General features: G+C 39.6%; 1 pseudogene across 1 annotated transcript in view; it reads left to right on the top strand.

Annotated features, from left to right (window-relative positions):
* The window catches only part of LOC306887265 (dynein axonemal heavy chain 5-like), a 106,637-nt pseudogene that overhangs the window by 72,413 nt on the left and 7,523 nt on the right, over positions 1–26,701 (top strand). The window contains exons 53-63 of the transcript in view: positions 422–548; positions 1,955–2,127; positions 2,170–2,243; positions 2,479–2,621; positions 2,984–3,131; positions 9,542–9,663; positions 10,709–10,858; positions 11,785–12,030; positions 13,393–13,612; positions 13,944–14,149; positions 14,555–14,758. The product of the transcript in view is annotated as a dynein axonemal heavy chain 5-like (transcript). The remainder of the gene's footprint in view (positions 1–421; positions 549–1,954; positions 2,128–2,169; positions 2,244–2,478; positions 2,622–2,983; positions 3,132–9,541; positions 9,664–10,708; positions 10,859–11,784; positions 12,031–13,392; positions 13,613–13,943; positions 14,150–14,554; positions 14,759–26,701) is intronic.

The following is a 26,701-nucleotide window of genomic DNA, read 5'->3' as shown; positions in this document are numbered from 1 at the left end:
CCCCATTTAAATTAGTTTCTCAAAATTGACTAAACTGCTTTCTTGTCTTTATCACCCAGTTATCATTTCATGGTGTGAAATCACGGGAGGGATGGGCCCCAGATGGGTGTTTTTGACTCTGAACTAGTCCCAATCAGATTCTGTATGAGATATATGGGCTAATTCAGACTGGGACAAATTAAATTAAGGCCAACATGGAGAACAAACCCATTTGAGGCCTATACCTCAAGTCCATATTTTGCGTACATTGACCGATAATAAAATGTACATTCACATGATACTGATGTCATAAGATAGTGCCTGTTGGTCATACTGTCCATGTGAGATGTGAAAGTGCTGTGAGTAAGCTTCTTCATGAGTTCGTTATCAGTAAATCCTTTGTAAATCCTTTGTAACCTTGTGTCTTTCTCTTGGGGAGTAGGTCCTCAAAGAGTCAATTTACAAGCAAGCGGATCGCCAACATCATTGAGTACATGACCTTCGAGGTGCACAAGTACGCAGCTCGGGGTTTGTACGAAGAACACAAATTCCTGTTCACCCTGCACATTGTGTGGTGCATACTTCCATGAATTGAGACATAAATGTAGCCACATCTTTGGAAAGAATGCTCTTGGTTTAATCACTGATCTATTATAGACCAGTGGGTTCACTACAATATGTGATACATTTCAAAAGTATAGCCACAAGACATTACACATTAATATGAGACTGGGGTGAGAATCACATACAATAAAATATACAATTTTAGCTCCTGTTGTGACCATGTAAACCCGGCAAACATAGCAACATTCATGTGATACATGAAAGAATAATATATATGGATATAGACATTCCTGTCTGCAGTGTTTGCATAGACCAGAAATTAATTCTCTTAATATCGTATTTCCATCACTCCAGGACTATTTAGAAAACTTTGACCACATAGCACATTTTTGTACAAAATATATCTATATAAATTCTTTATCAAACTGCTTTTGCTGTGGAATGACTATAGAAGTAATTCTGCGGTAATCAATAGCATGCCACAGATGCTGCCGATATAGCTTAACTTGTATTGGAACCCGAATCAAGAACACATTCATAAATACAGACAGTGACAAAAGACTGTAATTTCTGAATGCTATATTAAAAAACATGGTCTTTAGTACATTGAGATTTCAAACCAAAAGCACAATAACGAGAATGAAGAGTGTACTGTTCTCGCTGAGGTGTAACAACTCCAACTAAACAGTGAGCTAAACTCTCTCTATTCATGAACATGAAGAAATCCGAAATTCTTTGTATGCAGATTTATTTTCTTCACATTGTACTGAATCCATACATATGAGATGAGTGATGAGAAATGAGAGAGTGAAACTAGAAAACAAACAGCAAAATACTGAAATTAGCTAAGCCACATAGCTTTCATGAACATTACTCTTACAGCACAAAATCAAATGCTTAAAACTTAACTTAGTCAGAACAAAGATTATATACATACAAGCGATGCTTCTGCTGGGGAATCAACAGGCAGGATGAATTATCTCTGACGAAATGACTGTCTGCATTTTTTGACCAGTCTGCCGTTTTTTCGCGTTTCTAATGCGGTTTTTAGTTCCTGTTTTAGCTCAGTTAACAAACGTCAAAATAAGAGTCCGCATGAAACTGAAAGTATACCAAATTAAAAGCATAAAAATTAAACTTAAATGCCTGAAGGGCAGAACACTCCCCGTCTGACCTTAAAGGTCACTATTAACTATCAAATGTCTCTGAATCATCAGTCTTTGGGCAGAAGAAGAACTACTTCTGACACTGGTCTTAAGAACACCTTCGCAGAACCTTGATCTGATGTCCTGAGCTCCACCTTCCTTACTTTGCTGTCTCTCCCAGGGAAGACAGCTGTGATCCTTGCCATAGGCCATGCGTTACGTGCAGCTTGACTGTCCTTTAGGAGCACAATGTCCCCTTCTTTCAGGTCCCTTTGAGAATCTCTCCATTTCTGGCGGACTTGCAGGGTGGGGAGGAACTCCTGACGCCAGCGGTGCCAGAATCTGTCAGCGAGAGCTTGGACTTGTTTCCATTGTCTGCTGAGAAGGTCCTTGTCTGTGAAATCTCCGTGCGGTGGGGCAACCCCAACCTTCTGGTTAAGTATCATAGCAGGAGACAATATGAACGGTGACTCTGGGTCAGTGGAGACTGGAATGAGAGGCCTGCCATTGATTATCGCAGTCACTTCCATCATGAGTGTGCACAGGACGTCGTGGGTGAGTTGGATGTTCTCTTGAAGCAGGATTGCATCGAGGATCCGTCTTGATAAGCCTATCATACGTTCCCATGACCCACCCATATGAGACGCATGAGGAGGATTAAACACCCATGAGCACCCTTGTTGACTCAAGAAGTTCTGCACTTTGAAGTCAGGTTGTTGTCGGCTTAATCCTAGCTCCTTTGCCGCAGCCACAAAATTTGTTCCGCAGTCCGATCTTATCTGCTTTGCAGGTCCCCGTATGGCAAAGAAACGTCTCAATGCATTGACGCAACTGGACGTGTCTAGGGAGTCAATGATCTCGATGTGCACGGCTCGGGAGCTCATACAGCAGAAGAGCATCGCCCATCTTTTGCTTTGGGCCTGTCCACCTCGTGTACGCCTGGAGACGATTTGCCATGGTCCGAACACATCCACTCCTACATAGGTGAAGGGTGGACATGTGTGCAAGCGTTCTGGAGGCAAGTCTGCCATAAGCTGTTCCTCTGTTCTTCGGCGTAACTTTCGGCACACTACACATTTGTGCAAGACAGAGGCAATAAGTCGTTTTCCACCTATGACCCAGAAGCTCGCTGCTCTAAGGGCCCCTTCTGTGAAGTGGCGGCCTTGATGCTTTACCTCTTCATGATACTGTCGCACCAACAGCAGAGCAACGTGGCTGGTCTTGGGCAAGATGATGGGGTTTTTTTCCTGAGTGCTCAAGTCAGCGTGTTTTAATCTGCCACCAACACAAATCAGATCACCTTCAAGAACAGGTCTGAGCTTATGAAGAGAACTGTCCTTGGTTACAGCTTGTCCAAGCTCAAGAACTGCGAGCTCTTTAGCATAAACATCTTCCTGTGCCGCTCTGATGATGATATGTCTCGCCTGAGACAACTCATCCGGAGTACGTGGGAGGTTGCAGTAATGCCATCCTTTACATTTACTGGACTTGTTGTGTCTGTACGCACTGGCAATGTGGATGAGTAGGGCAATAGCCCTGGTGAGGGAGCGCATACATGAAAACCGCTGAAATCGTGTGGTGGTAAGACCTCGGTTTTGAGTCCGAGTAAGAAAAGTACTCACTTCAGGTCGTATTTCCATGTCTGATTCTGGGTTGACAAGTTCAAACGTCCAATTTGTGTCTGTGTCAGATGGATTTGGTTTGTGTAAAAAGGCTGGTCCAGTGAACCACATAGTCTTTGTCAGTTGGGACGCAGGAACTGACCTGGATGCGTGGTCAGCCGGGTTGTCCTCTGTGTTGACGTAGAACCATTGGTTAGGCCTTGTTGATTGACGAATTCGTCTGACTCGATTGTGAACGTAGACATAGAAGCGTTTTTTCTGATTGTAAATGTATCCAAGCACAACCTTGCTGTCACAATAAAACTTGATCTCATCAAGCTTCAGATCCAGTTCATCTTGGATGAATTCGGCGACTTCCACGGCTAATACAGCGGCACACAATTCCAACCGAGGAATAGTAGGTTCAGACTGTGGTGCCAGTTTGGCCTTCCCTAAAATGAATCCTACTTCTACTTGTCCCTCAGCTTGAATGGTCCTGAGATATGCCACAACTCCAATGGCTTTTGTGGACGCGTCGGAGAACACACATAGCTCTGTGTGTACAGCATTGGAAAGTGACGTTGCGGTGTAGGAACGTGGGATATGCAGCTTACTTAAGTCATGGAGTGACTCACGCCATGCTTCCCATTGCTTCAACTTTTGTTCTGGAAGAGGATCATCCCAGTCACATGGGTTTACACTGAGTTCCCTCAAGAGACTTTTGCCTTCAATAATCACCGGTGCAACCATGCCTAAAGGATCGAAGACACTATTCACTGTTGACAGAACTCCCCTGCGAGTAAAGGGTTTCCTGTGCTCTGAGACTGTGAATGTGAAAGTGTCTGTCGTTGTCTCCCACAGCAGTCCCAAACTGCGTTGCACTGGTGTAGCTTCACCGCTCAAGTCAAGATCTTTCAGAACTGCTTTGTCCTCTGGTGCAAAGGCCTGAAGGACAGTTTCACTGTTTGAGGCAAACTTGTGAAGCCTCAGATTCGATTCACTGAGAGAGGTCTGTGTTCTCTGTAACAGACTGATAGCTTCAGCTTCAGTTGGCACACTAATGAGCCCATCATCTACGTAAAAATGATGTTCAACAAACTGGACCGTGTCTTCTCCGTATTTGTGTGCACCCTCATGGATGGCTCTCCTTAGTCCGTAGATGGCTACGGACGGTGACGGACTGTTGCCGAAAACATGGACCCTCATCCTGTAGTCGATAATGTCTTTAGACATGTCATTGTCTCTGTACCACAAAAACCTCAGGTAGTTCCTGTGGTCTCTGCGGACAAGAAAGCAGTGGAACATCTGCTGTATGTCAGCGATCACTGCTACCTGTTCCTTGCGGAAGCGGATCAGCACCCCAATGAGTGAGTTATTGAGGTCAGGGCCTGACAGAAGAACACCATTTAGAGATGTGCCGAAGTACTTTGCGCTGGAGTCAAACACCACGCGGATGCTTCCAGGCTTTTGAGGGTGGTAAACTCCGAAAGTAGGCAGGTACCAACACTCTTCATTCTCCTCCAGTGGAGGAGCCACTTCTGCATGTCTGTTGTCAAATATTTTCTTCATGAATTCTAGGAACTGTTCTCTCATCTCAGTTTTTCTCCGCAGCGTTTTCTCCAGGGAGGTAAAGCGAGTGAACACCTGTTCGCGATTGTTGGACAAGCGCTGACGGGGAACTCTAAAGGGGAGAGGAGCGACCCAGTTGTTTGACGTGTCTCTACACATTTCTTGGTCCATGATTTCCAAAAAGATTGTGTCCTCCATGGACTGGGCGAGTTTGTTGTCGGACTCAGTCTCACTGAAGACATGTAGTCCAAGAGCCTCCAACGATGCCTTGTGTGGTTTGTTGTTCTTCTCCTTGCCATGGGACACATCTTCAGTCAGCTTCATGAAGCCTTTACATGGTCTGAGAATAGAGGGTCGGCCATTCTCTAGCACACTTGTCTTGAATGCACTCACAGCTGGTTTGTGTGCATTTCCTAGGCACACATCTCCTACCAAGACCCATCCCAAATCCAGTCTTTGTGCAAAGGGGGCGTTGTGAGGTCCGCTCACTTGCTGTCGGACTTTATGGACTCTCACAATGTCTCTGCCTAGCAGGAGGAGGATTTCCGCCTTGGGGTCGAGTTCTGGTATGTGTGCTGCTACACTCCGTAGGTGTGGATGATGACGGGCTGCATCAGGCGTCGGTATTTCAGAGCGATCAATGAGAATGTCATTACACTCAATTAGCGGTGGTAGCAATAGGCTAGTCTGCCCATCAAGCGATTCGACCTGGTAACCCTCTGCCTTTCTGCCTGACGTCTCAACCAATCCGGCACAGGTCTTCAGTGTGTAAGGGAATGGTTGGCCCTTGATGTTGAAAAGCTCAAAGAAATCTGAACGCACCAGTGAACGGTTACTTTGTTCATCCAAAATAACGTACATGTTGGTGGCCTTTTCACGTTGACCTTGAGGGTATATTCGTACCAGACAGATCTTCGAGCAGGATCTTGCTGTACGATCTGTACCACATACCTGGGTGCAGTGTGAGGAGATGGCTGTGCTGTCGCTAGCATGTTCCTCTTCCTCCCCGCCATTATCTGGTGGGGGTGTAGGCCTTCTGTAGACTTGAGGTGGATGCATAGCAGCATGATGTCGCTCGCTGTCGCACTCCAGGCACTTTACTGCTGCTTTACAGTCTCTTGCAAGATGACTAGTTGATATGCAGCACTTGAAACAAATTCCATTCTCCTTGAGAATGCTCTTTCTTTCTTCAAGACTCTTCCCTCTAAATACTCTGCATTTCCTTAGCGAATGTGGTTTGTTGTGAATGGGGCAGTTTTTCTCTGTCCCACCGGGCTTTCTCTCAGGTGAGTTCACAGGTGGGTCTTTACCTGAAGAGATGTCTGTCTTGTGAACGGATATTTTTCTTCCATAATTATTTGAGACTACCTTGTCTGACTTCAGTCCGTTGTTGCTGGCGTATAGAAGGATGAAACTGGGATCATTCCTCCGGCGTGCTTCGTCGCAGATAAAATTGGCAAAGTAATCGAATGGGGGAAAGTAGCCGTTGTTATCTTCTTTAAATTTTGAGCCAACTGAGAGCCATTTCTCCTGTAGCCCGTGAGGGAGTTTCTCCACGATGGGCCCAATGCCTCTGGCGGTATCCAGGTAGGCCAATCCTGTGAGGTAACCTTCTTCTCTGGCACCCTGGATTTCCATAAGAAGATCGCCTAAGTCTCTCAGCTTCCCATAATCTTTGATTGAGATTCTTGGAAATTCATCCAATCTCTTAAAAAGGGACTTCTCCATTACTTCAGGCGCAGCATAGCACTCTTGGAGGCGATCCCAGGCCTTTTTAAGTGCTACATCTGGGTTCCCGACATGCACAGAGCGAATCCTTTTGATGTGTTTCACAGACTCTAGTCCGAGCCATTTAATCAGCAAATCTAACATTTCAGTAGAGGTGAGTCCTAAGCCTGTAGTAGCATTGCTAAATGATGACTGCCATGCTAAATAATTTTCAGGTTTATCATCGAATCGGTAGAGACTTGTACTCACTAAATCACGACGAGCCAGGTATCGTGCCAGGTGTTCTGTTTCAGGAGTCACACTTGGGTTGGATGATGCATACACAGGCACGTATGATGGCGCTGTTGCTTTAAGTGGTGATTTGTGAGGATGATGTGTTGTGTTGGGTTTTGCGGGGTGTCCGTGGTCTCTAATGGGTGCTGTATGATGTCCATCATACCTTACCAGACCTGTATGACCTCCATTAAGTGGTGTGCTGATGTGGGTTACATCCCTGAATTTAGCATGGTTGCTTAATAATGGCCTTGTCAGCGCTGTGTTATACTCAGATAGTCTGTTATGGGTTTCAACCTCTTCTTGCCCATCCACTAACTGTAAGTTGCGTTCTGCTGGAGGATTCCATGTGACGTAGCTCCCTTTTGACAATGTTGTATAGGTAGTTGCTTGAGTTCGTGGTACGTTATGTTCAGCTTGTGCTTCAACATATTCATTAGTGCGTGTTACAATTTCGTTTTGTAAATTTGCTTGAGAAGATACATCGGTCTTGATTGAACCTTCTTGACCTAGTTCGGCTGCTTCTAATGCCTCAGCTTGGGCAATAGCTGCGGCTGCTTCTCTTTGAAGTTCAAGTGCGCCTAGCTCGGCTTCCAGCTTTGCTTTTCCTAATTGTAGCTCTGCTTCTTTCTCTGCTCTTTGTACCTTCAGCTCTGCTTCTTTCTCAGCAAACGCTGCTCGTGCCTTCGCCGCCTCTGCTTTAGCGCGCGCCCTTACTGCTGCACTCGACGTCGATGAGTGAGAGCTCCTTGATTTTCTTGTGCGCGCAGATGCATTGTCATTCCTTTCTGATTCCATTTTACTCATCTTGCTTATCTACTTGCTTCTCAAGACGTTGAAAACTCCAGCTGGACGTCGCTTTTTCACTGTACTGTTCTCGCTGAGGTGTAACAACTCCAACTAAACAGTGAGCTAAACTCTCTCTATTCATGAACATGAAGAAATCCGAAATTCTTTGTATGCAGATTTATTTTCTTCACATTGTACTGAATCCATACATATGAGATGAGTGATGAGAAATGAGAGAGTGAAACTAGAAAACAAACAGCAAAATACTGAAATTAGCTAAGCCACATAGCTTTCATGAACATTACTCTTACAGCACAAAATCAAATGCTTAAAAGTTAACTTAGTCAGAACAAAGATTATATACATACAAGCGATGCTTCTGCTGGGGAATCAACAGGCAGGATGAATTATCTCTGACGAAATGACTGTCTGCATTTTTTGACCAGTCTGCCGTTTTTTCGCGTTTCTAATGCGGTTTTTAGTTCCTGTTTTAGCTCAGTTAACAAACGTCAAAATAAGAGTCCGCATGAAACTGAAAGTATACCAAATTAAAAGCATAAAAATTAAACTTAAATGCCTGAAGGGCAGAACAAAGAGATAGCAGACTGTGGATTTGCCATTAGAAGCTTTTGTTAATATATTTTTGTCTGGGTAACATGCTTTCCAAAGTCATATATAATGGCTCTTTGCAATTTATGATCTGTACATGTTGTTCACAAGGAGTCCTTGGCGCATCTGCAGATTGATGAACTAGTATGTGATTATCATGGTGGTTCATGTGGTTTTGCTTCGTAAAAGCATCAGATCCGAAATTTAATCACTGAGAGATAAGGTAGCCTTGTGGTCAGAGAAGTGACCCATTACCTAGAAGGTAGATTTGATTCCCTGTGCTAGCAGTATACGTCAAGCCAGTTAATACCATTCTGCTCTTTAATGCACTCTTATGAGAGCCACTTTCCCCCTCTTTGCTCCACTGAAGTTTGTCTCATTCTGTTTCAATAAGACGTGAGCTTTTCTTGAGATCATAATCAGATATTGTATTTGCGATAAGAGGTTCCTACGTATGTACTATTGCAATTTAGTGTTCCAAGAATAGAGAAGAACTTCTTTGTTTAGGCAAGATGATTGTAAGAAAAAGGGTATTTTATTGATTCAAAAATAGGATGAAGTCAATATTTCAGTTAACTCTACTCAAAATAAGACAAGACTAAACCCAAAGCTCAATAAATAAAGAGTATAACAACAAACAACAATAGACAAGATGTTAATACAGGTGTATAAATTCCACAGACATCAGTATAGGAGACTGGGAATGGTTATAACACTTGATTGAACATCTGTATTTTTATTTTATTTTTTACTCAACCTCTGTTATATATATATATATATATATATATATATATATATATATATATATATATATATATATATATATATATATTCTTTTTTTTTTCCAAATTTATCAGATACCCCAAACTCATTTAAATTCAAACCGGTAAAAAAAAAAATACATTCAGTAAACTGAATCAAATTATAATCATTGTTAGAATATTATTTGATAGGAATTTCATTTCCTTGCTGAATTTCTAAGTTGTTAATTCTTACAGATGGAGCTAATAAGAATATAACTTTAATAAATAATAATGGCTTAATAAGCATTAACTATTGTTAGTTCATATTAATCTATACACCCTTACTGTTTCACGTAATACTTTAAAAATAACAATAGTATAGTATATTAAGTCAGCTGGTATTCCATTCTGAACATAGTCAACAACATGCAATATAGCTTCAATAAACAAACAAAAAAGCAAACAAATACATAAATAAAACATCATAATAAGAACAAGGCAGGAAGCACTACATGTGATCTGTTTTCTTGATGTCGCCCAGGAGGTGCTTCGTTGGACCTGAAGGCCTGTCCATCCAAAGCTGCAAAGTGGATTCTGGACATAACATGGCTTAACCTGGTGGAGCTGAACAAGCTGTGGCAGTTCTCTGACATTCTAGATCAGGTGTGTGGTCACACTTATACACACATGGTTTCTTAAAGGATCAGACACATCAACGTATGGAAGACACACACACACACACACACACACACAGAGTATCTGCCGCTTCGAGCTCCCTTTCCTCATTAAATCTATCTCACTGCTCCCGCTTTGCAGTAAACATGTCAATATTTGATTCATCTTGTCTACACACACACACACACACACACACACACACACACACACACACACACACACACAAGGCACAAATACATTCACAGCCACTCGCACTGATGGCTGATTGGCAGGCCATGACTGTCCAGGGGAACTTCATGCTCAATGCAGTGTGAAATGAGCTCACTTTGGCAAACTCTAAATCAATTACTTGTGTCTGAAAGAAATCAGATTAAAAGTCTTTTCATTTATTTAACCATTTCTGGAGCACTGCAACTACAGGTAAACTGTTCATCCACACACAAGACTGCATTATACAATATATGTCATGACATACCAGAAATCCATGCTATCCTAGTCTCATTATGTTCAGTCTTTGCCTTTGAATTAGTTTTGATTAGACAAAACATTCAGAATATTTTTATTTTGCATAGTTTATTGAACTGTTGGAAGTCCAAACCATTTCATTGCTGATGCTCTATAGTATATTAAAGTATAAATAAATATAAAATAAACATTTTATTTAAACATAAAAATAAATATAAAAAATACATTATAAAATTGTCATCATTTCCTCATGTTGTTCCAGACATTTCTATAGGCCATGAAAGAATATATTTTGAGAAATGACTCAATAAGCAGAAGAAATAAGCAGAAGTCAATGGAGTGGTTACCAAAATCTTCAAATCTTCAAAATATCTGCCAGGCAGATGTCGAAGTTTGCATAATTGCATTTTTGTTTCAGCTATCCCTTTATGGTTCAGTAAATAATATGAAGTCATATTTTTTTACTCTTTTATAATAAAAAACATATAAAAGTGTAAATCTATAAAATAAACAAAAATGCTGTTTAAATTGTGATTATTAGGTTTTAGAGTTGCATGTTCATTAACAGATTGCATGCCATGAGAAACAGTGGAAGAGCTGGTTTGATCGAGAAGCACCAGAAGAAGAACCAATCCCAAATGCATATGACCAGGCTTTGGACTGTTTTAGACAACTGCTTCTTATTTGATGCTGGTGTCCAGATCGAACCATTGCTCAGGTATGAATGTAATCACAATGAAGCCAGTGTGGCAATATTTTTTATGACAGTTAATGGTGATTTTTCCCTTTTCACCTCTGCTATCACCTAATGGAGATTTAGGGCTTAAAAGACAATTATCACTATCGATGTGACTTCACTATCGAATGACAGCAAAACTTTAACTGAATTGAGTCAGATAATATTGTCTTCAGTAGAGCTGCCTTTGAACAAGTTTCACAATGAACTCAGCAACAATAGCACTGCTACTGAACTGAACCGAATCAATTTTGAACTAAATTGAGCTGAATAAATTTCACTATTGTTTTCCGTAGAGCCTCTTTTTAGATTAAACTAATTTGTAATTGATGCACTTTAAGATCAACACTGCCATTGAACTGAATTGAATCAAGTCTAAACTGAATTGAGTAATGGTACTGTAGAGATGTCAAAAAAACCCTTTCCCTCTATCTTTCTCTCCGCTTACTAGCTTGTACTTATTTGAACAATGACTGAGACTTGGTGTTACGAGCACTTCCTTTGTCTGATTGCCTCTTCAAGATTAATCGCTTTTTGTATTCCCCAATTGTAAGTCGCTTTGGATAAAAGCGTCTGCCAAATGACTAAATGTAAATGTAAATGTAGAGCTGCTTAATAGCTGAATTGAATTTGTTCATAATTAATAAACTTGGTAATATTGACTATGTTATTGAACTAACTGAACATCGACATTGCACTAAATTAAGCTGAGTAATATTATGTAGAGCTGCTTTACAGCTAAAAATTAAGTTACTTTGTAACAGTTGAATTTTGCAACAGTTTTTCTGTTTATTTCTGTAAAACTACTGTGAACAAATCTGTATTATATAAAGCACTATATATAAATAAATGTGATGACTTTTAATTGCATCAGGCTAATTACTTGTTTTGTATTGTGTAATTGAAAGGCACGAAAGTACATCATGCACTCAATGGGGGAGAGATACGCTGAGGGAGTGATTCTGGACCTGGAGAAGACCTGGGAGGAGTCGGACCCTCGCACTCCTCTCATCTGCTTCCTGTCCATGGGTTCAGACCCAACAGACTCAATCATAGCCTTGGGTAAACGACAGAGAATTGAAACTTGTTACGTCTCAATTGGACAAGGGCAGGAAGTTCATGCACGCAAACTTCTACAGCACTCCATGGCTAATGTATGTACATACTCAACCATTTTTTATGTTAAAACTTGCTCCTGTGCCAGCTTAATATATTCAGAAACAACAATAAACCATTCCTAGGCTGATTCCCCTTTCTTATTATTTATTTCTTCTAGGGCCGGGACTTTAACGCGTTAATTTAGATTAATTAATTACACAAAAATAACGCGTTAAATTTTTTTAACGCATTTTAATCGCACTTATTTTTGCACCGCGGAACGTTTCTCACTGGATGAGTTTCGGCGGACCGATTATACTGATTATACTCAATTCCAAGAACGCAAAGAACGGACTTGCGTTCTCGTGGAGACCGGTCTTGCCAAGCTTCCTTGGAAGAACGAACTCGGAAGTAGAGCCCTGCGCGGGATTGTTTTCTTCATCCCGCTCCCGCCCGCGCCCGCCAATTCAAGTCATGTCGCTAGGCTACCTCCCGATCCCGCAGTGTTTTTTTTTAGCCGCCCATTCCCGCCCGCACCAAAATTCAAACCGCCCGCTCCCGCGAGATTTGCGTTGGGTCCCTCTACTCGGAAGGACGCGAGAACACAGAACGCACACTTATGAGAACTGAGATGTACTGAGTTCTTGCTTAACTGACCGCATAGTCTCAGCATAAACAGCGACCAATGAACAATAAATATTACAAAATGTCATAACTTATTAAAACATTTCATACTATTATAGATATTACTTTCATATAATTGTATTGTTTTATTTTACAGCGTTATATGTTTTACTGTTAAGATTCATTTTAATATGCCAATAAAAATGCAGACTTTCTCCGGGTCTTATAACTTTATTAAAATAAAAACCAAAACAAAACGATAAATGTTTACTTTCAACTTGAAGAGCCGTTAAGTATTTGTGAGAGCGACTTTAAAGCTTACAGGCTTACGTACACCGGCCACCCACAGCGTTTTCTGGGATTTCTAACGGCTCGATTCTCTCAAGTCTGCACTCGATGCATCCTCAGTTTCAAGAACATATCCGGGCACTTTCATGCATCCTCTGTACTTGCGTTCTTGAGAATTGGAACTGAACTTCGACGGTTAATGATGACGTAGAACGAGAACACAAGGACGCAAGATCGCTGAAGAATGCATATTGAGAAACAGCCAAAAACAAACCACAGTGAACATGGACAAAGAAGCTGATGAGACCGCTTTGGTTGGCCCTGTGGATGGGAAATTTAAAAATCCATAAAAAAAAAACTTACTTCTCACTGTTCTCAGGTCAAATATTTATATGCGATTAAAATGCGATTAATTTCGATTAATTAATTACAAAGCCTCTAATTAATTAGATAAATTTTTTTAATCGAGTCCCGGCCCTAATTTCTTCTTATTATTTTTCTATTAGGGAGGCTGGGCTTTACTTCAAAACTGTCATTTGGGTCTGCATTTTATGGATGAACTCATGGATACAATCACAGAGACGGACAGCGTTCATGACACCTTCAGACTGTGGATGACCACTGAGGTCCGTAGACACTTTCCTATCACTCTCCTGCAGATGTCAATCAAATTTACCAACGAGCCTCCTCAGGGACTGAAAGCTGGACTTAAGAGGATTTATGGTGGTGAGCCTGGCATCTCTGGATATTTAGTCTTTCTTCAGCTGTCAGATTTTCATGACTCTATGTCAAACTCAGTCTATCTTAGAAACTTTTTTTTTTTACTCTGCCTGTTTTGAGATGAGAAAGATTCAACCATCACTTGAGGCTGTTGATGGATTAGAAACATTAATGGAGCTATAGAAATCTGGGCTGGATGATTATTTATAGAAGAGCCTCATTATTCAAAGATAATCTAGTTAATGATCTGTCAGTTTCATGAATAAAAAGGTATGCATGGGTTTTGTTAATAATAACAAAAGTCTTGAAATTGCTGTTGCCTAATAATGTCTTCCAGGTATCAGTCAGGATCTTCTGGATGTGAGTAACATGGTCCAATGGAGGCCCATGTTGTACGATGTGGCGTTCCTCCATTCCACTCTCCAAGAGAGGCGAAAATATGGACCTCTAGGTTGGAACATTCCATATGAGTTAAACCAGGCAGACTTCAATGCAACGATACAGTTTGTCCAGAATCACCTGGATGATATGGACATCAAGAAGGTGAGAGTTGCATTGTGGAGGAGCAGTGTTACTGGCAATTATGAAATAAAAATTAAATCAACCAAATACATCAAAAACACATTCCAAAATGTTTTGCTTAATCTGTGCTGAGATTTAAAGATAATTTCTAGAATTATACATCTTTAATCTTGTCACACAAACTCAAAAAACATGGAGTTCATTATGAATTACGTGGATTCTAGTCAAATGTTCTTCATCTGCTTTAGTATTGAAGAATGACATGAACATATCTGCTTTTTCCACCTCTATGGGAAAATCCTTTTACATAAATTGTATGAAACAAAAGTATATGATTTAATCTGTCAACTTTGGCAGGGGTCTATGCAAAAAGTTTCCAAACAGACTTAGCACCTGGCATTTTCATTTGAATGAGTATTTTTACAGGGTGTGTCCTGGAGCACCGCACGATACATGATCGGCGAGATCCAGTATGGTGGTAGGGTGATTGATGACTATGCCAAGAGCCACTTGAACACCTTTGCAAAGGTGTGGTTCAATGAGAGCATGTTTAGACCTGATTTCAACTTCTACAAAGGCTACAGTATTCCCAGATGCAATAGCGGGGACCAGTACCTTCAATATGTGCAGGTAAGATACAAGGTCAAGGTTCCAATGAAACTGCTCATTTTGTCCCTTTGGAGTCAGTACTATTTGTTATACAGGTTTTGTCACTAGATAGAGGTGAGAGATTGAAGTGAGACTGTGAGACAAGTGTTGGCTAGTCGGATTCACAACAGATTGGCACCAGTAAACATTTGTAATAAAATGAGTACCAATACTTAAAAATAAATAAATAAACTGCTCCAAGTAGAAACAAATTCCCTGTACATCCTCTAAATTAGGCAACCACTTTGCATAATGCAAAGTACCTTGCCTTAAGTGTATACTGTAAGCTGTATTGTATTTACATTTGCAATCATAAACTGTAAATCTAAGTGTCTTCATCTACATCTAAATAAGTGTTCGTTTTAGTGCAAGTTCTTCTTTTTTTTCTCACTCAGAAGTCTCTGACAATCATGTTAGCAATGGGCTTAACAAGAGCAGACAGTAAATGGTAATACCACTGGACGTACCACAGGGTTTTTATTAAACAATAAAATGTACAAATAAAGTGTCCAAGGGGAAAAAGTGTCCAAATAAACAGGAAACCTGGTGTCCTCGCTGTGCCGCGGGGCTAGTGAAGGAGGGTAGTGTTCGTCAGGGAAGGGTCCAGGGAAGGGGCGGAGTCTGGTGGCCGCACGCGCTCCCCTCTCGGGGCCGGGAGCGAGTGGCGGCGGCATCTCTTGTGCGGCTCCTTCCAACTCCTGGTCCCCCGGCGCTTCTGGGGGACTCGACGGCCCGGCATCTTGGCCCGTCAGCCGCCTAACGGGTGCGGCAGTCCTCCTCGACGCACCCTTCCTGGACCCACGAGGACACCAGTGTGCATGCACGGGGAAGAGACCGGTCTCCCGAGGAGAGGCGCGCTTGGCGTTTAAACAGCGGCGGTGATGAGGCTCTATTCACATCAGGTGCGCCTCATCACACGCCGCCAGCCCTAGGTGTTCAGCGCCCCTCCTCTCTCACACACTCGTCACAATACATATATATTATATGATTTTTAAAAATAAGATATTTTAAAAATAGGAAAAATGAACCCGCTAGAGTTTAAGGGCTAGCTTTAAATATAGGCAAATTATCATGAGAACGCAATCCCATAAAAGTGTCCATGGGAGTAGAAAGTTCTGCAGGGGATTTGCTGGCAATGTTCAAATTAAAGAACATAGATGTGCCAGCTCATTTCCATAATGACCATTACAATCTACCAAGAGCAGCACAAATTAGCGTGGGGCCAAAGATAATCAGGTGTGGGAAATCTGCTTATAACACAGGTGCAAAATTGGTTAAGACATGCTTCCTTGTGGCGTTAAATAATGCTGAAAATACTAGTAAACTGACTACCACAAAGTAAATCACCTTACATGGTTAATTTAAATACTCTTCTCTCATTAATTTTGTGCCTGAAAGGGAAACCTATTACAAATGCATATGCAATGAAGTAATTTTCATCACAAATTTTTCACTGTGTCTTTAGTAAGTCCTGACAGTAGTTTTTAATGCCAGAAGAGGGTTTGCACTGGCTGTTAGTAAATCTCCTAAATGTCACCCTTATAACCAACCACTCTGTGCCAAACATGAAAATGCTATTGCTTTTTGTATATCTTATCAATGAATGTAACATGCTAATTTATGGAATAAGTTCAAATGTGATTGGAGAGTTTCTGAGAAGGGCAAAATGTTTAGTGAATAATGACCTGTTTCTCACACAAAGAGCTGTTTGATATCATTTTTTTATTGAGAGGTGGTTTTTACTTGCTTTTATGCTTCAGATTGAAAACCTTGTCTTATGTATATTACTTATGTATACATCTTATCTTTGTATGTGTTAGCTGTAGTTCTGCTTAGGTGACTTTCTATGTGTGTGTGCGTGTGACTGTATGCAGGCCTCCTGGGCTTCCACCACGTTGGGGTTTTGGTTCACAGAGTTGCTGGAACGGAACCGGCAGTTTTTGGGGGACGACCCAACTGCTTTCGGATGACAGGCTTCTTCAACCCACAGGGGTTATTGACAGCTATGAGACAGGTGGATAACTATCACACAGACACTTCTGCTAAACTTACACTTGTATTTGTTCCCCTCCTGATGTCTTGAGCTGATCAGATATGTTTCCCTTACCACAAAAGCCATTTTAATTTTGTCCTTTGTGAGGTAGTTTTTAACCCTGTAAAGCATGCTGCATCGTATTTGATACATAAATTTCTAAGGCCTCTAAATTGTTGTCATGATCATGCCTTAAGCCCTCTGATTGATAGTTTATACTTTTTTTTCCAAGTAAAAGACATTTTAGGATAATTCTGTAAACTTTACATTATGGGAACCTTCTGTTTTTACTGTGAAATCTTTTGACTTTTATAAAGTAAATGTAAGAATAACTTACAATTATATATTTGAATTTCAAGATAAACACTTGTCAGAAGCAGCTTAGGTTGAATATTCATAGTTAATTGTTTTAGAAAATCATGTTAAAATGTAAGTATCAAATGCTGTATGATAACATCAAGCTTTTGTGGAAAATTTATTTGTCTCAATCATTCTCTCAACATTGCGTTGCATTGCATTATATGTTTTGCCCCCACAATAAAAACCACAGAGCTTTGATCATAAAACTCAGCATTCAAATGTCATTTTAAAGGAACACTCCACTTTTTTTAAAAATAGGCTCATTTTCTAACTCCCCAAGAGTTAAACAGTTGCGTTTTAACTTTTTTGAATCCATTCAGCCGATCTCCGTGTCTGGCGGTGGGACTTTTAGCGTAGCTTAGCATAGATCATTGAGTCTGATTAGACCGTTAGCATCTCTTTTTGAGTGGCAGATTAGTCTCTGTATGCATGATATCCCTAAAGGAATCAGTAATAGTGAGTTTAGAGGTCTTTTGGGCTGTGAGGGATCTGCTCATTGGGACACATTCTAGCTAATGCCTTGGGGGTAAACAGCTTGCACGAAACAGGATTCTTTTAATTAAAATTGGGCACTCGTCCTGTTTTCTGTTCTCAGCTGTGTTTCTGTGCCAACACCTGCAGCTTTCAGAATACATTTAGGGAAAGAACCCAGATGCTTCATATCAGTTACAGCTAAAAATGCTTGTTTTTTTTCAACATGGATCGGTTTAGTGCTTTAATTGAGGGGCAAGAAGGCACATTTAATTTGGTTTGAGCATTAAAACAACGAGAAGTTTTGTGTGAAATATATGGAATTACTTATTATATATTTTAATATTCATTTTATCCTATTCAGGTTTAAATATCTATTATACAGTATATTATATTTCTGTAGATGGATTTTTCAGTTATTTTGAGTGATTTTATAATAAGTTACAAGCACTACATGTTAATCGTTTAACTTGACAGGAGATCGTCTCGGTTACATAGGTAACCCTCGTTCTCTGAAGGAGGGAACGGAGACGTACGTCGGACTGACCGACGAATAGGAATCTCGCTAGAGAGGCCAATCTGCTTCGAGTGTAACTAAAACGAGCCCATGCACATTGGCATGCAATCATATGCAGCAGCTGCTCACCTCGCAGCGCGGGTATATAATGAGCAGCAGGTGCGTTGCATCTTCAGGTTTTCTCTGAGGAGCCGAACAGGTAAGGCGGCAGCATCAGCGGGGTCCAGCGACTGTGGCGACAGGACGTGCATCTCCGTTCCCTCCTTCAGGGAATGAGGGTTACCTATGTAACCGAGACGTTCCCATTCAGTCGGTCACGTCCGACGTACGTCGGACTGACCGACGAATAGAAATCCCTACCAAAGTGCCACAGGAGCTGCCCCCTTCCAGCGCTCTGTAGCAAGCCTCCTGTACCCCCTTGCTTAAGGACGGTGGGAAAGGGCAAACACAGAGAGTGTCGATCACTGCTGTTCACCAAAACCCATTCAGTGAGACTATTGGATAACACTGGGAAAGCGTACCCTTTCCTTGGAAAGGACCGCTGCGGAACCACATCCTTCCCCGAAGGAGTTATGTGAAGAAGTACATATGGACTAACCCCGTAGGGTTGTACTGCATATGGAAGTACTGGGGGGACTCCAACCCGACGAGAGGTGGGTTCTCCCAGAGGGAAAGACACGGGCTTCGTTTAGGAGTAACTCGTGGAATAACACATATGTTATTCTAACATTTAAAATTAAATTCAGAATAAGATTTTCAGATTCAGTTATTTTCCATCTGACGCAAACAGATATGGACATGAGTCACCCAAATTATTTTTGACAAATATCATCCTACCACTGAAAAGAATACATTGAGCAAGTCTGAGAACACAGGACTTTACCACAAAGAGAAACAAATTCAGGTTTGTGGTCAATGGATTGATTGCACGTTGCCATAAAAGCTTCATCGAATTATTATTATTATAGATGTCACACTAACACCAAGACACAGCAGCAAATAAATGCTAAGTACAAAAATACCATTAAAAGTTAAACACAAATCAATACTACATTTTTAAAGTGTGACCCCATCAGATATGTCATGGTACAGGCCCCAATAGAATACAGAAATGTAAGAGTTGTTAATTTTTTTTTTATAATTTGAATATTTATAAAGACAGTTTACAATTTGATTTCTTAAAATAAATGTTATTGCATATCTCTCATTTTATCATTTAAATTTTGTCATTTCTTATTGAAATTTGATTTCATGAAATGATGTTGTTCAACATCTTGTTACTCAGGCCAGCCCTGAGCCAATGAGGGCTGTCTATGTTGAGTTTGCATGTTCTATGTTGTCATGGGTTTCAATTGGTGCTCATAATGGAACATGGATAAATGTTGTGACTAACTTCTAAACTGAAAAAAGTAACTGTGAACAGTTTAGAACCAGAGACACACAGCAACCCTAACTCTGTAAAGCCTACTGTATCATATTTGATGCGCACATTTCTAATGTCTCTAAATTTTTCAGCACTATCAAACATTGGCTGAAAAACCTGTGTACACAATCTACTACATGCCTTCTGCCCTCTAATACTATTTACTTTTTTATGTAAAAGACCTCTTAGTATAATTCTAAAAACATCCCCCTTCTGGTTGTGGTACACGTCTTTTTGTGAAACCAATTGCTGTAATTTTTATAAAGTAAATGTAAAAATAATCAAATATAATAATATAATGTTAGTAATATTTCAAGATGAACATACTGCACTGAAGCAACTTAGATTAATTGAATATCTGTACATAATTTTTTTTCAAATAAAAATTATGTTAAAATGGGAGTATCAAATATGATATATCAGGCTTTTGAGGAACATTTATTTGTACATCTTTCAATCATCATTGTATTACACTGTGTTATATGTTTTGCCCTCAAAATAAAAAACAAAACTACAGAGATTTGATCATATAACTAAGTTTTTTTCTAAAGGTTTATTATTATTATTATTAATAATATTAATACTAATAATTCACATGTCGGCGCCGATAGCCTTATGGGCAGTGCGCCGACATATACGTAGCACTGTTGGGCTTTGGGTGACCCGAGTTCAAGTCGTGGCTTGTGGACTTTTCCCAATCCTATCCCCCCTCTCTCTCACACATCATTTCTTACATTTACATTTACATTTATGCATTTAGCAGACGCTTTTATCCAAAGCGACTTACATTGCATTCAAGTTACAGTTTTTACATTTTATCAGCTCTTGCTTTCCCTGGGAATCGAACCCATGACCTTGGCGTTGCTAGCACCATTCTGTACTATTTGAGCTACAGGAAAGCCAGTATATGTCAGTATATACTGTCCGATAAAGGCAAAAATGCCGAAAAATACATCTAAAAAAAATAATAATAATCATATGTCAGACTTTACAGAGTTAAGTCCCCTTTCATTTGGCGAACTACAGCTGAACAATTAATACATTAAGGCATAAATAAAAAGTTCAGAAAAACTACTTTTACTGCTGTTTTAGCCCATTATTTGTCCACTTCTGACAATAATGAAACAAAGAAAATATGCAAACACCTCGGGACTTGATGACAGTGGTCCAGTGCTCAAAGAAGGTGCACAAAGAGGTTGCAAAGAACAACTTGACAGTACACCTTATCTTCATGAAATGTGTAAAGCTCAGCCATTCAAAAAACAGTACACAGAATCTCTTGGATTACAATTTGCAACTAGACGGATGTAATGTTACGTCCTCTAAAGTCAAAAATCTGGGTGTTATATTAGACAGCAACTTATCCTTTGAAAATCATATTTCCCATGTTACAAAAACAGCATTCTTCCATCTTAGAAACATTGGTAAGCTTCGAAACATGCTACCTGTTTCTGATGCATAAAAGCTAGTTCATGCATTCATGACCTCTAGACTAGACTATTGTAATGCACTGCTAGCTGGTTGTCATGCATCTTCAATAAACAAGCCACAGATAGTCCAAAATGCTTATTTCAAGATAAATTTAGATATCTTTTTTTTTTTAAAAGGACACTTGGGAGACTCCAAAAGGACACCAAAGAACCAAATTATATAAGTTCATATAACTGATACATTTGTGCACACTGACTAAACACAGCAACATACACAAGACATAGCAAAACATTATCCTGAATGTGTGTGGAAATAACGTGAATGTACTGAAATGTGTCTGTGCATGAATACAACATATGATCTGTGCGTCAAGAGCGCTCAAACACGGCCTGCGTCCCAATGTGCATACTATCCACCCTATCTACCCTAAATAGTATTGAAAATTATTAATATCACATATACTTTAGGATGGATAGTGTGCACATTGGGACGCAGGGACGGTTTATCAGACTCACGCATGCTTACAACTCCTGTACGTCACCGCAATCGTCTTTATTTTAATTGCAATCCTCAACCATCAAAACTCAAATATCAAAAGAAGCTTGTTAGCTCTATTCAGCTGAGAAAACGTAGTTTCCATATCATACAGTGGTGGGATGATTTGATGTTACGTTCAGACTGTATTTCACACTGCGTGACGTGTGAGTGAGCTCTCGTGCTCTTCAGAAATAATCACAGAGCCTGTGCTTTAAAGCGAAATACACTGGAATTAATAATTCACTGAAAACACAACCTGAGTATCTATTCTCTCCGCCATCTCTAATGTAATCAGCCTGGTTTTCTTTACATTAGCCCTGTTTTGAACTGATTGCTTCAATGGATTCGCCTGCTGGATCAATGGACTGAGAACTTTAGAATTTAGCGGCTTAAAATGATCTGATTGCAATCAGAGAAGCGAACTCAAGAAAAAAGGTTTAGAATAGAAATTGTGTATCAGTAATTTTGCATTAATTGCTTTAAATTATTTTAAAACCTTAAGGGTTTTGAATTAATTGCATGTGTTAACGCGTTAACGTTGACAGCCCTAATATATATATATATATATATATATATATACATAAACACACACAGGTATATATATATATATATATACACACACACACACACACACACACACACATATATATATATATATATAGTCACCTTTATTTATATAGAGCTTTTAACAAGACAGATTGTGTCAAAGCAGCTTTACAGTATTAAATAGGTTAAATAGTATCTGTGCAAACAAGTCAAAGATATCGCTGAAAATTAAGTGTCCCCAACTAAGCAAGCCAGAGGCGACAAGGACCCAAAACTTCATTGGTGACAGAACGGAGAAAAAAACCTTGAGAGAAACCAAGCTCAGTTGGGGGGAAAATTGAAACTGTAGGCCTACACTAGATATAAAATGAACAATAATGCCAAAATTTGACAAAATCTTAGTGTGGCAAATTCCAAATAAATTCTACATTTTAAACTGAAGACTCAAAATGAGCTGAAATAGAAAAACTAATATGTTCAACAAATGATCAAACAATATTTGAAATTTACAGCCATCACAGTGATCTTACACTGGTTACAGTGACTGAATTTAACTACTTGTACTTTCTTGAAATGTAATGAATGAATTTGCCAAATGCACATCATAGTGTTTCTTTGCCACCATTCATTCCACTCAATCACTGCAAGGTGTGTGTTCTGTCTTACTTTGTGTTGTGTTTGTTTCCTTTTTCTGTTTAGAAGATAACCAAGCCTTTAAATCTCCTTTGTAAAAGCTTTCACGAGGCATAAGTGGTCCTCAATTTAAATGTGCTCACAAAAATAGTTAACTGACAACTACTAAATGTTTTATAACCACCTCAACTAATATATATATATATATATACAGAGAGAGAGAGAGAGAGAGAGAGAGTAAATACATTTACATTTACATTTATGCATTTAGCTGACGCTTTTATCCAAAGCGACTTACATTGTATTCAAGTTACAGTTTTTACATTTTTATCAGCTCTTGCTTTCCCTGGGAATCGAACTCATGACCTTGGCGTTGCTAGCGCCATGCTCTACTATTTGAGCTACAGGAACAAGATGTATAAATGTCCATTTAAATAGTTATTTCCTATTAGGATAAATTTTATTTACTAAATTGTCTTATGAACTGCTGATGACAAATAAATAACTGGTTTGTAAATAATGTAATAATTTAGAAAAGATAAATTAATAATTAATAAAGTGTTAAAATACAATTACTAAACATGTAATAGATATGCTTATAAAACAAGAACAAAGCATTAATAGCTGTATTTATAAATGGCTCACTACTGTCTATTAATATAGGGACAATGCTTTATAAATGATGAATTGACTATTTACTAATGTTTAACGTGCAGTTATTATAAAGTGTTACCCAGAGCATTTTGCTGAGTATTCTGTAACTCAAATCGCCTTTCATGCACTGTCCTGCCATTGGTAGTCACTGCATAGTTGCTTAAATTTCATTCTTTGTTGCATCACCAGTGGCCGTTGTGACGCCATAAACCAGTGATTGAAAATAAATGATTTGTTACTGCAAATCACTGTCAGCGTCTGCTGTTCTATCTCAAACCCAACATTCGTGGCCTATCTACGGTGGCCGTGAGAGCTCAACGCGCTGCAACTTCAGAAAACACATGCAAATAGACAAAACACTAGCAAATCAAGAAAACATCTTCATCATTTTGACAACACATGCGCTGCAAATGAGAAACGCTGCAAATGCTCACAACACATGCAAATTGAGAAACGCTGCAAATGCTCACAACACATGCAAATTGAGAAACGCTGCAAATGCTCACAACACATGCAAATTGAGAAACGCTGCAAATCCTCACAACACATGCAAATTGAGAAACGCTGCAAATGCTCACAACACATGCAAATTGAGAAACGCTGCAAATGCTCACAACACATGCAAATTGAGAAACGCTGCAAATCCTCACAACACATGCAAATTGAGAAATGCTGCAAATCCTCACAACACATGCAAATTGAGAAACGCTGCAAATGCTCACAACACATGCAAATTGAGAAACGCTGCAAATCCTCACAACACATGCAAATTAAGAAACGCTGCAAATCCTCACAAAAACGTGCTGCATGGACCACAATGGAAATGTTTCAAGGGGACCCAAAAAAAGTGACGGACCAGCTGGGATTTGCTTATTGTGCAGTGGCTATTGGTTGAGTTGTTGGTGAACTGAAAGGTGAGTGTTTTTTTGTTGTTGTTGTTTATTTTAACACCCTGATTGCATGATTTCTTTGTCTTTTGGATATTATTAGATTAATAATGACAAATAACACGATTAACGTTATTATGTAAGATGGCTAACTTATCCTCAACTAAATATAATTTCAAGGTTAATGAAAATAAATTTGCAATGCTTCATTAATTGTTAAAACCAGGTCAAAATAAAAATGTCAGTAAGAATAATATTTAAAAATTTATTCAGGCTCTTTTAGTAGGCTAATGAAAGAAGGGACATTTGCATGTGTTGTGAGGATTTGCAGCGTTTCTCAATTTGCATGTGTTGTGAGTATTTGCAGCGTTTCTCAATTTGCATGTGTTGTGAGCATTTGCAGCGTTTCTCAATTTGCATGTGTTGTGAGCATTTGCAGCGTTTCTCAATTTGCATGTGTTGTGAGCATTTGCAGCGTTTCTCAATTTGCATGTGTTGTGAGCATTTGCAGCGCATGTGTTGTCAAAATGATGAAGATGTTTTCTTGATTTGCTGGTGTTTTGTCTATTTGCATGTGTTTTCTGAAGTTGCAGCGCGTTGAGCTCTCTCGGCCACCGTACCTATCTAACATTGCATTACACTTGTGGCACAGACATGAGAAAATTTACCTTTAAAAGAGGCAAAAAACATCTGATTCCCTTCACAAATGAAGCCATATTAAAGAAGCTTCTGTACAATCAAATATACTGTACTTTCAAATTCCTAAAGTCATTTGCAAAAACATGCACGTAGATTAAATAAACTTGAAGCTGGTCTGATACATCTAAGGAGGTTGAGGAATTATTATTTTTTACACTAATCTAATCTAGTTTTGTCATTCTTTCAGCAAACTGGCACATGCCACATGCCACAAAAGCTTTCCAGTATTCCAGGACTAGACCCAATTCACTCCTGAATTCACCAATGTTAATTTACCCAGAGCATTAAGTGCTTTGCCAAAGGAAACATGGAATACCTCGGTTTTGGCAGGTCTTTCAGCTCCAGCCACAGACTAGCTGAAAGATCATGACTTCAGAACTGATAGATAGTAAAGGAAAACTGATGTATAACCTGTTGTCCCTTCTCAAACTCCAGTTTGATGGGTGATTTTATACAGTTGCAGGTGTCTTGATATGTCTGCTTTAACGCCAGTTTCATCAGATGCTTATGGTATGCTCCTGCCAGGTTCCCACATATGAAAATTATGATATTTGCCAGGATCTAGAGAAATAAAACAAATAAAAGTGAACAATAAAGACTATGATATATAGGATAATACCATAAGAATTTACAAATCTGCACTGTTTTTGTTGCAAGGTTCTGACATCTACCAAGGGGAATTACTTAACAGGAAAGGTCAGATTTCCTTGCTTTCACTTTAGACATGTTTACATTAAATCCAATTAAAATTAATATCAATTATTATTTCTGAATTTGTTATTCTGATGATGTAATTATGTTGATGTTTTAATAAAAACATAATTAAAACACAATACAAATAAAAATTTTTACATCACTGTACACAAATATACACTCACCTAAAGGATTATTAGGAACACCTGTTCAATTTCTCATTAATGCAATTATCTAATCAACCAATCACATGGCAGTTGCTTCAATGCATTTAGGGGTGTGGTCCTGGTCAAGACAATCTCCTGAACTCCAAACTGAAAGTCAGAATGGGAAAGAAAGGTGATTTAAGCAATTTTGAGCGTGGCATGGTTGTTGGTGCCAGACGGGCCGGTCTGAGTATTTCACAATCTGCTCAGTTACTGGGATTTTCACGCACAACCATTTCTAGGGTTTACAAAGAATGGTGTGAAAAGGGAAAAACATCCAGTATGCGGTAGTCCTGTGGGCGAAAATGCCTTGTTGATGCTAGAGGTCAGAGGAGAATGGGCCGACTGATTCAAGCTGATAGAAGAGCAACTTTTACTGAAATAACCACTCGTTCAAACCGAGGTATGCAGCAAAGCATTTGTGAAGCCACAACACGCACAACCTTGAGGCGGATGGTCTACAACAGCAGAAGACCCCACCGGGTACCACTCATCTGCACTACAAATAGGAAAAAGAGGCTACAATTTGCACGAGCTCACCAAAATTGGACGGTTGAAGACTGGAAAAATGTTGCCTGGTCTGATGAGTCTCGATTTCTGTTGAGATATTCAGATGGTAGAGTCAGAATTTGGCGTAAACAGAATGAGAACATGGATCCATCATGCCTTGTTACCACTGTGCAGGCTGGTGGTGGTGGTGTAATGGTGTGGGGGATGTTTTCTTGGCACACTTTAGGCCCCTTAGTGCCAATTGGGCATCGTTTAAATGCCACGGCCTACCTGAGCATTGTTTCTGACCATGTCCATCCCTTTATGACCACCATGTACCCATCCTC

The sequence above is a fragment of the Barbus barbus genome, assembly GCF_936440315.1.
Source record: "Barbus barbus genome assembly, chromosome: 21".
NCBI classification, from domain to species: Eukaryota; Metazoa; Chordata; class Actinopteri; order Cypriniformes; family Cyprinidae; genus Barbus; species Barbus barbus.
The sequence above is the reverse complement of the archived record's forward strand: the minus strand, read 5'-3'. Positions and strand labels throughout refer to the sequence as shown.